The sequence below is a fragment of the Homalodisca vitripennis genome, chromosome 1 (assembly GCF_021130785.1).
Source record: "Homalodisca vitripennis isolate AUS2020 chromosome 1, UT_GWSS_2.1, whole genome shotgun sequence".
Lineage (NCBI taxonomy): Eukaryota > Metazoa > Arthropoda > Insecta > Hemiptera > Cicadellidae > Homalodisca > Homalodisca vitripennis.
This window is the reverse complement of record NC_060207.1, coordinates 63,163-83,115: the sequence shown is the minus strand read 5'-3', so window position 1 is coordinate 83,115 and position 19,953 is coordinate 63,163.

Sequence of the window (19,953 nt, the reverse complement as noted above, 5' to 3'; positions counted from 1 at the left end):
ATAACAAACCCAATGCGTTTCCACTTCCCATAATAGAGTCTAAATTCACAATTCCACATTCAAATTTCTTAACTTTTTTCAGGTAATGTATCTCTCATGAAGATTCCCTCTAAAATGTTTAATATTTTTGCAGATTTCTTCCAATTCCCCGAATGTTAAAGGTTTAAATTTTTTTTTCAATGTTTGATTTCACGTAATTCAAAGTTTTTTCATCTAATCCAGATCCTGTAACATCTTCCAACTCTTTATCTAACCAATTTAAAATGTTTCGAACAATAGGAATCACATCCTTTTTAACGATTGGAGCAGCTTTACGAACATAAGGAACAACATTTTTAACAACTGGAATATTTTCTCCAAAATCTAATAAATCTTTCAAAAGTCCACCATTTTTAAGTTCTTTCAACTGATTATAAGAAAATTCTATTCTGGTTCCTTTATTGTTTTTCTTATGTTTTTCGAGTTTATTGTATTGTCTATTTGTTAAAAATATCTTATCTTCGCCATTTTTTAGTTGATCTATTTTAAATTGAATACTAACGGGTATTTTCTTCTTAAAAGCGGATTTTATTTTTTCTTTCTGATTTTTGCTGAAATTTACGTTCACCTCCATTTATATAGTTAAAATTTCAAGTTCTCTTCGATTCCCATTCCTAGTTTTCTCTTCAAAAACATTGCTCCAGCTGTTGGAAGCGCAACAAATCTTTCACCTAAACTAGCATCTTTTGATAAAAATCTATCCATTGCTTTATCTTGCAAAACTTTATCTGCTATATGTCTGGAATTTGTGTCTCTATGTTTTGCATAAAAAATATCGTGTTCCATAGCAGCTTGATCTAATTTATTTATACCAGGATCTCCTCTTTTTAGTCTTTTTTCGAGTTTTGTGCCAGGCCCCAGATACTGATAAGTTGGTACGTGTAATTCAAAAGGTAAATTGTTGATAAAATCATTCAAAAGTCCGCTACCCTCAATCATAGATGAACTTATTGCCGGCAAAACTCGTTTTAAATATTTAATTCCATCAGGTTTTTTCAATCATTTCATCAAGTTTGTTCGAAATAAAAATCTTTAATCGCTTTCTTTTCGTTCAAAAAAATTGTTGTTTCCAGCCTTTTCTTGAGCATAAATATAATTAATAATTCCATCGAGTTTTGTCAAATCGTCGATATATCTGTATTCAATCTTATTATCACTGTATTTTCTCACACCTGATCCTTCGATTCTTTTTTCCCAAATTGGTTTAATCAAATTGAGATATTTTTTACCTTTACTTGACTTTGGTTTCTTAGTTGATGGATCATTATTTTTGTAAATTGAATCAGATTTCCATAAAATTTCAGTATACTTTTTCAAGTCTTCTTCAGAATATAAACCGTCTTTTGGAACATCAGTGCCTGTTAATAATCTCCATAAACCTTGAGTTCCTTCATATGTTTTTTCATTAATAATGATATCATTATGCTCAAAATTCACGGGCAAATTTCCAATCATAAAACTTTTCTTTTTTCTGTCCCAATACAAACCAAATTTATCATCCTTTGCTCTAGGAAGAAAATTTTTTACCAATTTCACCAATTATTATATCCGTTGTTCCAGGACTTATTGGTTCAACTATGGTAGAGTCTTCAATGATTCGAGGTCTAAATGGTGTTGAAGATGGTAATTTTGGCAATTCAAACTCAGATTCTGGTATCGAAATATCAGCAAATTGTCGTACAACTGGAACCAAATTCATCAAATTTTGATTATCGCTTAAAACATTTTCAATTTTGCCCTCAACATTTTTTATTGCAGATGTTACAGGTTGATTAATTTTTTGAATAAATTCTTGTTCTTTTTTCATCAATTCGAATCTGTTCTTTAAATTCTTTGATTAATTTCTTTTCTATTTGATCAAGTTTTTTTGCTTCTTCTGAAGTTACGTAGGAAAGTAGGAAAGTTCGCCATTTATTTAGGAAAATTTTGAAACGTAAACGTGGAAGCGTGGAAACGTGAACACGAAACGTGAACACGGAACGTAAAACGTGAACGTGGAACGTGAAACACGAACGTGAAACACGAACGTGGAACGTGAAACACGAACGTGAAACATGAACGTGAAACGTAAACACGAACGTGAAACATGAACGTGAAACATGAACGTGGAACGTGAAACACGAACGTGAAACACGAACGTGAAACGTAAACACGAACGTAAAACATGAACGTGAAACGTAAACACGAACGTGAAACATGAACGTGAAACATGAACGTGAACGTGGAACGTGAACAGATTTACCGTTTTTCTGTTATTTTCATAATGTAAATAAAAAGTAAAAGATAATGTAAAAATAATTGTAACAAATATTTTATCGAGACCACTGAGCAGCATTTATATTAGAAAATTTATTCAGATATTTACCATTTTTTAGGCTTCAAAGTTAGATTAATAGTTAAAAATCCCATAGTCCTTCTTTCCAAATTTTATCACATAACTCAATAAAGTGGTTAAAACTCATATCAGATTCCCACATAATTGTTATAAATCTTTCTCGAATAGTGATCATCTTGCTTAAAAATACACAACATATTCAGGTTATTTCTTATAACTTGTTTATCAACCTTTGAAAAGCATTGGGAAAGATAGATACAAGATATGTTTTTGTGACGAGACATTACGAAATATTCCTTAATAACGTCCTGATTTTCCAAAATACAATCATCAAAAACGATTAACGAATTGGGTTTACATTCGCTTAACGGAACTATGTCCTCAGAAGCATTATAAAAATGTGATATTTTTTTGTTTAAGTTTTTCTCAATATTTTCAAATCTTTCTTGTAATTTTTTATAGGCGTCTTGTTTCTAAAGATTTACTAAAAACATACAAATTGGAATAAGGAATCAACCTATTGTAGATAAAATTCAATAATAAAGTTGTTTTTCCACATCCACTTGAACCAACAATTAACAATCTGATTGGTTGATCTTTCTTATTTTCTTCAAACGTTTGAAGTTTTATCTGATCTTTTTGCTTTAAAAATTTCTCCATTTAAATAGAAGATTTTCATCTTGAAGCAACGCTTGCGAAAATGAAGCTGTTCAAGTTGACTTCAGAAAGCTCTAAATTAGTTTTAAACTTGGAACATCCCTATACACTTAGAGGAAGAATCAAATTATTTTATCGGTTTAAGCGGTTTTTATTCTGACAATTTTTGTAATAAATATTAGTGAAAGTTCTCCTTATTGTATAGGATTTAGTGAGAAGAACATAACAAAATATTATGGTTTAAACAAAGGATATTATACTTTCGATCAAATTAAAAATTCCCTTAAAAATTATCTGAAAACATTCAAACAATCAGATAAATCTTTAAACTTTGACGAAAACAAGTTTGAAATGCAAAAAAATTATCTCTCTAATAAAATTCAAATAAAATCACCAGTAAGAATAATGTTTTCAGCAATTATTGTAGATTTGTTAGGGTTTGTTCAAGAAACTATTGAGCCAAATCAGGTATATTTAGGAAATAAAACGCCAAAATTTAGACCGTTTGATGTAATTGAAGTACATTGTAATCTCGTTGAACCTAGTTTTGAAAATCATACCGAACATCTTCACAAAGAATCGGAAATTTTGTACACTTTCTTTCCAAATGTTGCTTATGGATCAAAAATCAGTGAAAAAAATACCGAATGAAATCGATTATATTCCAATTAGAAAAAATATTAAAAGAATTCAAAAAATCGTTCTAACTATACAAGACTCTGAGGGAAATTTATTAAATAATGAGAGTAAAACAACAATATATTTAAGATTGAAAAAGGATTAAAATGGACCCCAAAATATAAAAAAAGCTTCGAAAACATACATTCTGAAGGTAGGGGTGATTCGCCCCCCGCCTTCAAACTTTCAAAAAAAACACTGTTTTCGTTAATGAATCTGGGCTTTATTCTCAAAATAAAAATTACTAGTTAAATGGAGTCAGTTGTAGACCTACATTCAATAACAAAGACATTGTAACGATTGTAGACTAAAACAATGTAATCTGGTTTAAAGCTAAAGATGTTGCAGAAGTATTAGAATATGAAAATACTAGACAAGCTATCATAAATAATATTGATAATGACGAGAAAATAGCCTTTAAATATATAAATTACAAGAGTCTATGCCATAGACCCTTTCAAAATCTTCATCCTGACACTATTTTCATTAATGAATCTGGATTTTATTCTCGAAATAAAAATTACTAGTTAAATTTCTTTTCTATCTAAATGGAGTCAGTTGTGAATCTACTCAAATTCAATAATAAAGAAATTTTAACATTTGTTGACGAAAATAATGAATTTTGGTTTAAAGCAAAAGATATTGCAGAAATATTGGAATTTAAAAATACGATGAAAGCGATTAGAGATCACGTTAAAGACAAATATAAAAAAAGCTACGATAACATAGATTCAGAAGGGGGGAACGAATCGTTCTTACCTTCAAACTTTCAACAAAACACTATTTTCATTAATGAACCGGGCATATATTCTTTAATACTGAAATCAAAAACGAAGATAGCAGAAATGTTTCAAGATTGGGTTTTAGAAGAAGTTTTGCCAAGTATTCGTAAATTTGGTGTGTACAAACTTGAAAACAAGATTAAATATTTAGAGGACGAAGTTAAACACTTGCAAATTAAAGATGAAATCAAAACGGAAATAATCGCAAAACAAAGTGTAAAAATTGACTTAATGAAACCAGACCTTGTTTGTAAAGATTGCTAAGAAAAAAACACCATGTTTTTGTATTAATTAAGAAGAATCACATGTGGGAATATCCTTATTACTTTATCAGAGCTCAAAAGAGAGAAATACCGAAAAGATTGAAAGAACTTGAAATTGATTACCCAGAAATGGAAATTTTATTAAGACAAGGAGATCCAAATAGTATAAATCTCTACAACCAAATGAAAGAATCTTTGAATATTTTATACAACGGAAATCATTTTACTACTACAAATATGGCAGAATCTCGACTGATTTATAGAATATCTAAATTACACGATGAAAATGTTTCTAAATTTTACTAAAAACTCTCGATTTATTATATTTTGTTTGTAAATGTTTAGCATAACTAGGTAACCATCGTAGAATTTTTTTTTCATATTCACAAGGCATTTCGTTTTTATAACTTTCGCTGAAAATTTTTTTAGCACAATCTTTGCAAAAAGCATCTTTTCTATCTTTACTATACTGCCAGTTATTAAATTCAGAAATATTTTTAATTTCTTTACAAAAGTAACACTTTTTCTCTTCTAAAGTTAATTTGTTCATTTTATCATATAATTCCTTACAATAACAGTCTTTTCTATTCTCTTCTTGACACTTTGTACATTTCTTTTGAGACTCCATTTATATAGAAAAAATTATTACACGATGAAAATGTTAAACTCTTAACTTATGATATTTGGTTTGTAAATGTTTTTGATAATTATTTAACCATTTTATAGTTCTTCCACATTCACATTGAGTATCTTCATAATATAATCTATGAAGATTCTTCTTTACACAATCTTTACAATATGAGTCCTTTTCTTATCTCTACTATAGTGATCACTATTAAACTCTGAAATTTTTTTAGTTTCTTTACATTTAAGACATTCTTTATCTTCCAAAGTTAATTTTTCTATTTTATCATATAATTCTTTGTGATATTCCCTTTCACAATCTTTGCAATTATAATGCATTCCATCTTTCCTATTTTTATCTTTATAAAATTCATTTAAATCTTTAAATTCTTTGCACTTTGTACATTTCTTTTGATGCGCCATTTATATATAGAAAATTTATATTACAGTTTTGACTTCTTCAATTCATATTCATAAAACTTTCCGGTTATTTCTTCATTATTTAAATCTTTTATACTATAAGTTACAGGATCTGTGTTATTAATTTGATAAATCACAAAGATTTCTCTTGACCAATTGTTCTTATATTTGTTCGAAAATGTTTGTTTTTTTACTAACAATTCTTACATGATCATTGACTTTAAATTTAGTTTTTCGTGTGAATTTCAGGTGGAACATACTTGAAAACGGTCTCTAATAACTCCTTTTCTGCATCCTTATCTACGTCTTTCGGTTTCATTTTGATTGTGCTGTGAACTGTATCGTTATAATTGTTTACGATTTTTTGAAGAATATCGATCCATTTAAAGTTTTTATTAATCTCAAAAATTACTTTCATTCTCTCATTTTGAGTTCTGTTATATCTCTCTACAATACTTGATTTCTCTTCATTTTCAGTATGATAAATCTTAATGTTGTATTTTCTCAAAACATCGTTAAATTCTTTATTTTTAAACTCTAAACCCTTATCTGTATGAAGTAGGTTAGGAGGTTTGTGATTGATCCTTATGGCATCTTTTACTATATCTTCGAAAGCTTTTGAAATATCCTTGCCGTTTTTTCTTTTGATAGCTCTTGACCAAGCATATTTTGAGAAAGTATCAATAACATTTTAAACACATACTTAAATCCATCATTTTGATCTGAATAGTTAGACATTATAACTAAATCTGCTGCCCATAAATCGTCAATTCCTAATGTTATAATTTTTTCTCTCTTTTTAAACTTCTTTCGTACCGGTGCATGAATTTCTCTAGCTTCAATCTCGATTTCTTCCTTATTCTTAGATTCTTTCTTTACTTGTTTTTCATAAGGATTCTTTATAAATTTACTCTTGTTTGTCTTACATTTTGAACATTTTTGCTGCAATTCTATACAATCCGTTTTGAGTTTGAACAATTTTAGAATCTATATTTTTTCGTTTTCTTTTTACACTTGTGACAGTGAATTAAATCATCTTCCATTTACATATCAAAGTTTCCAAGTTTATTTAATTCGTCTAATATATCATTTTTATAGCCATAACGGTACTGTATCGATCTTATTTTCTAGGACAATTCTCTTATCATCTTTAGCGTTCAGTGCCAGCTTGTTTTATGGTAACAGTGTACAACTCATGTTTATAACTTTTGATGACTGTCATCTCCCTAAATTCTTCTTTATCTTCGAACAAACATTTCTTCAAGTTTTCGATATTTATTGTTTTATTTACAACGCTTCTCTTAATCCCTTTGCATCTTACTGGATTTTTATCTAGATATTTGTACGAGTACATCTTAGACCTTAAACCACAAAATTCTTCTAAAACTTCGCTATTTAACTCATCTTTGAATTTCCCTATTACCTTCTTATTTTTAGTAGTGAAACATTCATGATCTTTTGGATAATCACTTGTATCAAAGTCATCTATATTTTCTTTAATAATTTTAAAAGGATCTCGTTTCAATTCTAGAAAATAACTGTCTGTATCCATGTAACACAGATTCAAATCTGGATCAAACTTCTTTAATTTGTTGTAATAAAACTCGTACATTAGCAATTTTGAGAGGTCGAGAACTGAAAATCCTATGTAAATCGGTTTGTTAAATTTAACCTTTTGTTTGTACATGTGACTCGCTATACAGTTGTCGTCAAAGATGTTAAAGCATTTGAAATTTGTTTTCTTAGCTTGTTTCATTGAAAATTCTTCATTTCCAAGCTTAATATCACATCTGTTTCTCACATTTTCCATAGATTTTCCAAAAACTGAGTTGTTCATCAGCTTATAAAAGTCCTTTTCAAAGTCGCTTGTAGCTTTGGTTCTCATGTTTGTGTTAAAATCAATGTATTCTTTCATAAAAGGCTTCTGATCGAATGCAATAACTCTATTCACATGTTTCAAAATCATACCTTGTTCCAAATAGAACTTCAAATTTCTCGAATGAACAACGTATTCAGTTTTATCCAGTAGAAGTTGTGCAAAGTTTGTTTTTAAAATGTTCTGGAGCAAGAGGTAAATCCTTGTGATGTTCGTGTAAATTCGTTGGATATCCAAGATCAACTTCGAGAATATAGCCATAATCTTCGTCGCCAGTGAGTTCTAAAATTGTTTCTTGCCATTCTGCTGTTGTATACGTTTTTAGGATCCATCCACTTGATTTCGTTATATGGTAAATTTTGCATAAGACCATAACCATAAAGATTATTGGCATCGACGTACAACAGATAGTTTTCGGGCTTTGTCTTATCGAAATCTTTCAAATATTTGTTATTTGCTTTCACATATCGTTTAATACACTGAGAAATGCCTCCGCGAATACCTTTTTCGATCATTAAATACATATCGTAATCGTGTATCAGTTGAAGCTCGATTTTAGTTAATTTTAACATTGCGTCCCATGCGAGACTGGGAGCTGTTAGATAGTGTGCCGGATCGAGTTTATAACAATTCAAACAAATATTCCTAAAATTTTCAAAGATATCAGCGAGCAATAGAACATCTTGAATGTTATAGAGATCAGAGTAATTTCCTAGATTTTTCTCTTTTTAATTTGTTTCCAAACGCTCAAGTAGTGTTGATAATCTTTCTCAGATATGCTCTCATCTGTCAAAAGTGAATAGAAATCTTGAATTCTCAATTCTTCTGTGTAATCAAGTTTTTCAATACTGTCGATAAATTCATAGGGAAATATTCCTTTTCCAGATAGAATTTTAAAAATCTCGTCGTCGTCATTTGGCTGTCTTTCTATAATTTCATTCAGTCCATCTTGTATAAAATGATTTGTATGTTTTGAAGTCTTCTCTCTTTAGATTTTTAGCTAACTTTTCTATAGACGAGGCCATGAATCTGAACGTGTCTACGAACGAAAACTTGATGAATTTTCTTGGCTTATCACCTTCGAATTCATAGCCATATCCAGAATTTACAGAATAATTTATATATTTTTCATCGGTGTTTGCAATCAAATCAACATTTCCATATTGTTTAGCCAATTCTTTTATGTACAAATGAGTATCGTAATTTGACATATTGTGACAGAAAACTGGGATGTTCTGGGGAAATTTCAAATTCAGATTGCAACATGCATGAGCTGCGCCTCGAAACTTGCCGGTTAAATGACAATGATCTCTCACTTTATTATAACTCTTATCTTTCCAACTCTCAGGAGTAAAACCATACTGAATTGACCCAACATCATAAGCAGACCATTCACAGATATGAACAAACGTTTGAATTTTGATACGAAATTTCTTCTTCTTCTGTCAATTTCATAGGTTTCATGTTCTTAGAATTATATTTTTTCGCTATGTATTTCGATAATTTATTGAGTTCTTCAAACAATTTTGTCGGGACGTTTTTCAAATCTTCTTCATTTTTGGCACGATAACATATCGGTTTGTACATGCGATTGGTCACATTCGACACTAAATATAGAGTAAAAACCATAAGGAATGTGCCTCTGAATCTTGGTTGTAGTCGATCTTTGTGGATTGTTTTTGTATGTCGGAATTTTTTTCTAATATGCTCTCAAAGTCCATATAAATTACGTACGGATGGTTAAATTTCTTTTGATAATTAGTAAATTTAGTTGTTTGACCTGGAAATGGCATAATTGGCTTACAAACTTCATGATTTTTACAAATTTCTAAATGATCTGTTAAATCTCCAGATTTGTAAAAATGGCTTAAACATCTTCTACACAAAAATTTTCTTTCTTTATGTTTAGACAACTGCGAAGAAACAAGCTTATTTAAATCGGTTATCAAAACATAATGAGATTTATCATCTTGTTTAACATACAATAAATCAATGTTTGTTTCAGCGTCATATTTTTCAGAAATTTGTAACGGAACAATGTTAATATTTTCATCAAAACTGTAGACATTGATAGACATTCTTGGATACTTATACTTGGAATTGTAGCTTCGTTTTTCAAATATTTGTATATCTTTCAGAGACATTGGATACTCAAAACCTGAAAATATTTCGTCATTCACAAATTTTTCGTATTGCTTTACACGTTCACAGTCTCTTTCTGGTTTTTCAATAGCACATCTTATTGAGTAAATAAAGCAAAAATCATCTCTATTTTTTATATTTATACAAGCTTTTTTATCTTTGATATTCTTTGGTAAATCGATGTATGATCCTGCATTCATCATTTCGTGTTTGTTAAGGCTCAAAACTAGTTGTTTACAACTTTTAAATGTCCATCCGGAACCTTTATTTGGATTATTCGTTTGTTCTCGATGTGTTAATTTATTAAATTGCTTAGTAATAAAGTCGTTTACGTCAAAGATTTCGTCTGCTTTGATAGTAAAATAACATTAGACATGTTTTGCGGTTCACCATTCACTAAAGTTCGTTCGTATTCACATTCCAAAGAGAGATAGCCCTTCATATTTTTAACATTTTCTTGAAATTTCTCGATTAAACTTTTAATTTCTGACCGCATAATTGAAAGATATTTGTAAATTGACATGGAATTGTCGTTCAAGTTTGTTAAAATGTATTGCTTGAAAAGACCGTGTATTGAGGATAAAACTTCTACATCAATGATATTTTCGGATTTTACTTTAAGAGTTTTATCAATTTCTTCGATCATTTCAGACTTGGTTTTATCGTTAGTACCGATAGCCAACTTTTCAGCTATTGAATGAAGTTTTTCATCATTAAATAGGTCGAGATTTTTCTTTTCAACTTTGAAATTTCTCTTTAATTCACGTAATTTCTCAATATTAAACATGTTTTCGTGATCGGCAATTTTATTTTCTCTAGCCCACTGTCTTAAATAATTTAGTTCATTATTGTAAATTTGCTTGTTTTTTTCATGACTTTTAGAATTATAATGGCGATCATAGTTTTTTCTTAAAATTTCTATTTTGCAGAACGGACATGATATTTTATCGCGCTCCATTTAGATAGAAAAATTTATTTAACTAAATGGTGCTTGTAAACCAACGATTGCGCCTCTCACGGCGTGATATCACTACGGATATGACGCAGGCGAAGCGATTATCGTGATGGTCGGTCTGTAGTAGCACACCTCGACTGTCATTGATACACACAGCGCAATCTTTCGGAACTAAAATGTCGGTAATGCAGATTTGCTTTTAAGAATAAAAATTGTGTTCCCGTTTACTATTATAACATTTTCTTTTTCAAAATGTTAGATAATTTTACCTATTTTAAATATGCGTACATTTTGTTACTTGTAATTTTCAAATTATATTTTAAATTAATTTCTTAAATTTTTACTTCTCGATGGGCTGTTGTATTGTGTTGCTGAGTATATATGTCCGCGAATTCGGTTTGGTCGGTTAGGAAGTTTACTTCTGAACTGTTTCAATGCGAGTGGCCATAGCGGAGAAACACCAAGTTCAGAAGTATTCAGATCGTATTCCGGAACCATTTCTCTATCCGTATCTCGCTCTTCTCTCTCTCTCTAGCCTGAATATAGATCCTAGCCTATAAACGGCAGAAGTGATCGTGTCATAGGCATAAAAAGAGAGGGAGAGAGAAAGAGACAGAGGGAGGAGAAAAGGTCGACCGAGAAATGGTTTTGCACTTTTTGACTTTGAATTTTTTCTATTTAAATGGAGTTCTTGAAAGAGTTAAATGATATTGGAGAATGTAAGTTTAAAGAGTATAAGAAGTTAAATTAATTGGAAGAAAGGAAGAAACATAGAATCTTGAATTTGGAGAAAATGAAAGATAAATTCGGGTTTACAATAATTGCCGAGTTGGAAGATTGTAAAGTACACTTGCCGAACAGATTTTTGACTGTTTTGGATGAAAAAAAGATTAAAGAATTAAACAAAAATGAAAAAAATTACACTTGATTGTTACTGGAAAGAAGACTATAAAAGATAAAGAAATTATAACAATTAACTTTGTAGAATAAAGTCTTAACTCTAAAACTTGCAGTCCCTCCCACGTCATAGTACTGTTTTGATAACCATAGTTGGTGTCTTTCTTCATAGGAATCACATGGAATATTATCTACAGTAATACCTTTTGTTTCACACAAAATGTGGCTATATTCTATAAGAAAAATTCTATAATGCTCTTTAATGAATTGTGTTGATAAATCTTGATACTCACAAAAATTCCTAAGAAATTCATCAATTAAGTCTTGATTATCTTGAAAGAACGTATAATATGGGAAAAATGTCATAAAAAACGATGAAAACTCTCTGTTTGTTTATTTTTTACTTTCTTTTCAATATCTTTCGTAATTATATTAAATATGTAATCCCTTACTTTTTTAGTTTTTTGCCGATAGTAAAACACCTCCATTAGACGTTTTTTTCTGCAAAAGACTTTACAAGTTCTTTGAATTCTGTATCATTTAAGGAAAGTATCAACTGTTCTTTAAAATGTTTTGGTAATTCGTTGAACTCGTTAAAATTGTCTTTCTTTGTAAGTTTTTGAAATGCTAGAAACTGAAGAGAGCTTGGTGAGTTCATGTTGTTTATTTAGTAGAAAAGTTTTTTATTAAAGTATGTTTTTAGTAAAAATGTTTTTAAATTGATTAAATTTTATTAAGATAAATCCTTTATTCGTAGCAGATTTGACAACATTTTACAAAGCACAGCTTAAGAAAGTAGAAGCTCAGATTCGGTTAATTTTTCATTCCACAGAGTAGATAGTAATGTACCGATCGCTTTTGGAGACGAACGACTGTAGATTCGGTTAATTTTTCATTGAGATTTGCTGTGTTATTTCTCAGCTTCCTTTATGGTACATTGAACAGTATTTTACATTGCTTTTCGGTTGGCTCCGAAAGTGCGCCAGGAACCCCATATTACTATCTACTTATATATATATATATATATATATATATATATATATATATATATATATATTACTAAATAACCTTAGTACTTTGAAATTAATAGGTTATCCTCGTAAAGCTGAATATTAAATATAGAAACAATGTCAAAATTAGTTACCGATAAATGTTTTATTTAAACAAATTTAAATCTGGTTTTAAAATGTATTAAAACTAAGTTTAAAAAATAAAATTATAAAAGTTACAATTTTAATGTTTCATTTACAAATAAATGTATTACATGGCGCCTACGACGTCTTTTTATCTATTATACATTTATTACGATGAATATGCTGAAGAGATATTCCATAAAATCTAAAACGAAGTATTCGGTTATAAGTTTATTTTCCTATGCATGTACCAAAAATATTAGCAATATCAATAATTACAATTATGTCTGAAGTTCAAATGTAATGAATTGTTTCTGTTGCATTAAAATTGAAAAGTTGTTACTTTTTAATCAAGTCTTATGTAAGCAAGGAAATGCGTTTGACCTATATAGAACGTAGGGTGAGTCACTGATTAGACAATCACAAATGTACAGGTATAAGAATATTTCGTGTTTCGTGTATGTTATATTACCGCAAAACATAAATACGGTGATACTTATTATGTTGAGACACTGTAATGTTTGTAAACTGACTAAAATTTAAATAAACTATTACATTCACAATAAATAAATAAATAAGGCCTTTATTCTTGAGCGGATTTTTAGTTTACAATCTGTTTTACAAATCGACTCACGTCAAACTAATCATAGCAGTACAATTCGTATTTTAAAACTGTGACACCCAAATATTGCGTGCTGGTAATTTACATAGAAAATTCATACTTAAACAACAATACATCATTAAGGTACCTATACAGTTTTAACTTCCTTTTTGAAAGTTTTAACAGACAAAGTCTTTATAACTGGTGGTAAGGGCATTGTACTCCTGGGGTCCAAAGTACGAGAAGGACCTTATTGTAGCCTCCAACCGCACACGCGGCAGTTGCAGCTTGTCGTCCTGTCGAGTGTGCCGTTCTCTTAGAGTCGCTCCCGCCACTAGTTTCCGTCTCAGGTAAGAGGGTTTCACCAGTTTACCAAAACCTTATGCACCAATGTCACAGTTTGGAGCCTACAAATATCTTGAACAGAGTGTAAATTTGCTCTTTTGCGATAAGGTGAGATGTGGTCAATTTTTTTTAGATTATAAACAAACCTCAGCGCACTGTTCTGTATCCGTGCAAGGATGACATTTGCCTCTTGAGTTAAGCAGCTACCAAACACTGGAAGGGCGTAATATATTGATGGAAATACCAGAGAATTTACAATATGCAGCTTTGAAAGCATTGGAATTAACGCTCTGTATCTATTCAAAACTCTCAATTTACACATTGCACGTTGAGAAATCAATTCAACATGTTTAAGAAAGTTTAGCTGATTGTCAATTATAACTCCCAGGACTTTAACAAAAAACACGATCTTCCAAACAAATACCCTCAACAGAAACAGAGAGAATACTCCTGTTCATGGTCTCTTTAATTTGATGGTGAGCAAAAATGCACCACAGAACACTTATCTGCATTCAACTTTAGGCCATGTCCCTCCGACCACTCTTTAACCCCACGCAGATCAGCATTGAAACACTGCACCGCTTCATGGACACCTGGAGGGGGATATGTTAGAAGCATCTGAGAGTCATCCGCATAGGAGTAGAGTGAACACGAGGACAATGCAAGTTCAAGATCAGCAATATATAAAATGAACATAACAGGCCCTAAACATGACCCTTGAGGAACCCCTGTATCCTTCGACAGCGAGGAAGAGCAGTTTTATTTTACCTTCGTCACCTGACTCCGTCCGCTCAAATATGAGCCAAACCATTTTATAGCGATTTCATTAAACCTATAGAAATTTAATTTGGCAAGAAACAGTTCATAATTCACTGAGTCGAACGCTTCAGAGAAATCAAGCGTCGCCAAAATACTTCCAAAACCTTTATCTTTCGCTACGTGCAGCTCATCCATAATGTTTATCAATGCGGAGGTAGTGCTGAAAGACTTCCTAAAACCAGACTGATGTACAGGAAGAATATTTTCAGCCTCAATGAAAGCTGTCAACTGATTCACCACTACCTTCTCAAGGATTTTTGACATGGCCGGAAGGATCGATATCGGCCTAAATTGGGAAATCACACTTGGATTCTTTATTTTGGGTATGGGCGTGACAAGACTTTGCTTCCAGCATGATGGAAAACACCCAGAAGCAAGGGACAGGTTAACCAAATGCGTAATAGCTCCCAAGCAATATGGGCTCATGGCTTTCACTAGCCTGATAGATATTCCATCAGTCCCCACAGCCACTGACGTAATGTTATTCATTATGCATTTCATCTCACCCTCAGTAACTGGCACAAAATTGAAACCATGCGCTAGATCCTCACAAACATTGTTTCTGTAGAAATCCAGTTTCTCGAGGCTAATCCCGCTTCCACCACCCATGCCTGCAAAGTACCTGTTGAGGTCATCAGCTGAGAATCTTATATCGTCACTATTACGGTCATTTTCCAGCACTCCACCGGACCGTAAAAACACCCCAGAATGATTTAGAGTCCTTACAATTCAGCTTGTCGTGAAAGTAATTTCGTTTTGCTCTTCTGATGGCGCAGTTCAATTTATTTCGTGCCTTACAGTACAACGTTCTAGCAGCCGAAACATCACTATCATGCAGTCTGTGTTTGAAATAATTTTTTTCTTTTGTGAGCTCTCTTATCTCGTCACGCCGCCATAGGGCTTTCTTCTTGGTGACTCGCTTTCTTGTTAAACGGTACGCAGGTGTCAAGCAATGTCTTTTGCTACATTTGCTAAGACTACCATACTTTTTACAATTAGAAAATACAGTGTTAAATGTTGTACATCCAGAAGATATACAAGACAATTTTACAGACAAACGTTAATTTGCGTTTGAGATATGATTAAAAATTTGAAAATCTGCATTATCCATTGAAAAATTATTGGTTTTAGGTAACTATCTTAGAAAGAAATCAAGCTCCCATATAAATATAAATGATTTTTCACTATTTAAAACACCAAACTGCATATTGTCGGAAAAATTAGATTCATATAGATAGTAAAAAGCCCTTTATTATTTATCTTGCCATGCAAATTAAATTTTAAGTTAAGTTAAAATGTTAAAACTTTATATGAAACAAAGCACCTTCATCTTTCACTTTTTTGGTTCTCGAGTTTTCATATGATTAACCTTTAAAAGGTTTGTTCTGTCTTAAATTTTGTATCGTTGTCAAAATAGTTTATAATAAGATAAATTTAATTAGAGTCACTTTTAAACACATATAAATAAAGACTTCTAATGGACCGGCTTTTACCACTTTAAATGGGGCTCCTGAGGTAGGAGACCGTCTGTTTCAACTCGGAGTACAGGTATCGTGGGACAGGCAGGAACAGGATATCGTGCATCAGAAACTGGAGGAGAGGCTTCGCTGATCGCTCAGGCAATAAGTGACGGTCATTTTCATACAACCGTTTACCATAATATTGCAATGTTAACCAAATGCGTGCCATAGATGATATTAAATATTTTCTCTGTCTACATCAGATCATATGATAGTTAAACATCAGGCTATGTAATCACAATATAGTATATTTCAGTGTGTAAAATGAAGGAGTTAATGACAAGTTAAAACTGAATTATCTGGTAGGAAAAATTTAATGTCCATCACTGTCTTATTGTCTGTCCGCAGATATCTCGAAGACAATTTGAATATTATTTTTCATTTTTTTTCACGAATCTTAATATTTATATACACACGCAACAATCATGTTCGGTGGTGGTGCATGTCACTGCTTGGTTGGGTGAGCGTTAGCCATTGTTTTATGGGCAACCAAGATACCAATGAGAAAATAGCAGAATAAACAAGTTGGTTAAACAGGCTGAGGACAATCGTATAACGTGTTAACATGTGATGTTTTGGTAGTTTGGTTGGTGAGGCTTTCTTTACAGTCTATCTGGTTTTTATACTTCGTTCTATTACTTCATTTGTTATATACACAGACAAGATAGAGTTTGGTGATGATACATGTCACTCGGTGGAATTTGGCTTAGCGTTAGTAAAGCCTGTAACTGAGAGGTAACTGTAATCTTTAGAGTGAAATGAGCTATAAACTTGTAGTTTTAAATAGCGATATTTTGCTTATTTATCACCAAGAGTCAAATGAAAAATGCCTTTATTACTCGAGCGTTTCTCTATAAAAGCAGCTTTGCAGAACAAATCCAATAAACTAATGGCAGCTAATTTAAACTATATAAAAAAATACTTAAACATAATAATTGTCAATCCAACATTTATTTTATTTTATGACTTTAAAGGTAGCCAGCCTCCTTTGAGTGATTTTAGACCTCAAGGGAGGGTCTTGTATAACTTGGGTCAAAATTCCAAAAGCCTTTCCTTCCTATGTCGAGCATTACTTAATGGACGTGAAACTATCCTCCCGTCAGGTTCTGCGATCAACAATTCCGCCATGGTACGGGAGTATCTCTACCATGTACCGTGGTTCCTGAAGAGATAGGACGTGGTGGATGAAGTAGCAGGTACGGTTTCCATATGCAAAATTCTGCAGCCCTTTGATAGGCACATAATTATTTGCATTTACTTAAATTGAGAATAAAACGAACAGGTGTGTGCTGTACTTTCAAATTCTTAAATATAACCTTGGAATGCTGCTACCATATTAGCGATAACAATGAAAAATGCAAGGATAAGATGACATGTTGTATCTGGTGGATATATGAAATCTCTGGCAAGACCAACTTGTGCCGTACATCCTTCTCAACCTCCCAAGGGCATTGAGAGTATCATAGATGACTTGGGCTGAAAAGTTGAGTTCAATGTCGAGTATAATACCCAACGTTTTCGCAGCGCCAAAAACCTCAAGAGCTTTGTCTCTAAGCTTAACATGCACGCTGTGCTTCGTCATTCTCTGTGTAATGTAAGGGGGTACGACGTGAAGAATTGTGCATTTGCCAGCACTAAGCTTGAGACCATTTTTGACTGACCACTACTTTATGCTCTTGAGATCTGAGTTTACTCTCGCAATGGCCAACTCAGTTGAACTGGGTTCATATAAAAATGAAGCTTGTAGTATTTTGCATATACGAGCACATTGCAGTGCTTCACACATACGAAATAGGTCTACTGTGTAAAATCTAAACAGCACAGAGCACAGACACGTTCTCTGCGGACCCCTATTGGTTTTGAAAGATGAACAAAAATGTTAGGGCTGAGTTTTGTGACTTGAAACCTTGATTCCAGATAAGACCTGAAACCACAAAAACTTTACTCCCACCAAATCCAAGGTATTTTAGCTTTGCTAGGAGCACACCGTGACTGAGTCAAAGGCATGAGAGTAATCCAACTTTATGACTAGGCTACACGCTCTTATCCCTCGTCAACAAACATCCTTATCGGATCTGGTCATCAAACATGTACACCAAACTTTGTGTCTGAATATGTATTTCCATTTGGAAAATAACTAATTTCTCTAAAATCTTTGACATGACCGGTAAAATAAAAATTGGTCTCATTTTATCTAGACTGGAAGGGCTTTGTTTCTCCAGAAAGAGAAGAACTATACTTGTTTTCCAGTTTTGAGTGAATTCCCCAGTCCTCAACGATTCATTCAGAGATGAGATTGTGATGACATATGTATTTACTACTCTAATCATGTCAATGCTCACATCATGCTATTCCACGTCTCTTGATGTTATTTCATGAATTTTAGATTACTTCCTTCTCTTTAACATTCTTAAATATGGCACTATCTGTAAGTTCAGTCTTTTCTTTAATTTAATGAAAACGTATCAGTGAAATGTGCGTCGTCATGGCATGTTAAATACAGAAGATTTGTTTGTAAGGATGAATTATGACAAAACCTTTGCAAATATTGATAGCAATTAAATTAAATCATATTAAACATCTCAATCGATAATTTTTTAAAGTAATATACATATAGTCTTACATTGTAAAACATAATAAAAATATTTTTGGATGTTTGTTATTTAAGGATGTGTTGGAGGGAATCCTGTAAGTGGATCAACTCGGTCAGTTTCAACCCTGCCTCACCCCAGATCGATTTGACGTGCCAAACTCGGTACTGGAGACGTTAGAGTTTCCAAGGGGACACTCTTGTTAGATTTAATTGGGTCACTTGTGCTGCGTTATCCAATTTGTCGCGAGGTCTGGGACCCCCCCCTACCCTTCCGTACATAACAGGCTCGTCATACTCCCGTACATAGACTACATACATATCAATAGTATTTTAACCTCGCCGCAGAACATGCGAGTACATTTTTAGTAATTTAGAGTAGATTCGTTTAACATGCAGCATATGTAAAATAAATTAGTTCAATCAAGCAAAGTAACGAAGAACTAACGATAAAATAATCTTTAGAAATAGATAATAAAGTACAAAAACTCAAATGTATGTAACACTAATGTAAATTTACGTATAGACAAATCATATCTTTGTACCACAATAATATGGAAACACATTTCTCGCATTACGATGATTTGTTGAAACACAAATTGAATGTTAGTTGACATAATGATTATGATCATTCTACGAACAAGTTAACTCTTCCTTTAAAAGCGAAATTATTATTTCAGATTCATGGAAAAGCAGCCAAAAAAACATTTGAAATTGTAATTTGCTTTAGATCGACAACATATTAATGCACTCTATCTGGTTGGAAGTCTAAAATATTCAGTTAAAATGTATGATCAACGTTAATTATCTCAGATGCGTTGTAAATCGAATGTAGCACCTGCAGAAATTTATTCAAATTTGGGACAGAACAGACAGTATAAGTTAATGATAAATAAACACTTTCCTTTTGAGCCATTTAATGTTCAAAACTTGTTTCATATTTTTCACTTAAGTTGGTGTTAGGGCAACGAATAAAAGGTTTAATGATTTGAGTACACATACATTATACACATTGCATTACAAAAAACATTTAATGCAAGTGTTTTTATTTTTCTTAGATGAGCACATTTTGGCTTCAGTTGTACTAAAACAATTAAAAACTCTTCACTCGAGTGTGTGGATGTCACCATGGTAACAAAATTACTATTAGAAATAGAGGAATGGAGTCTGAAGTAATATGAAAATAGAATTTAGGGTTTTTAAAGATGTATTAAAATAAAATTTCTCAAAACAATTCAATCTACACAATTTTATCAATTTCGCATTTTAGCTATTTA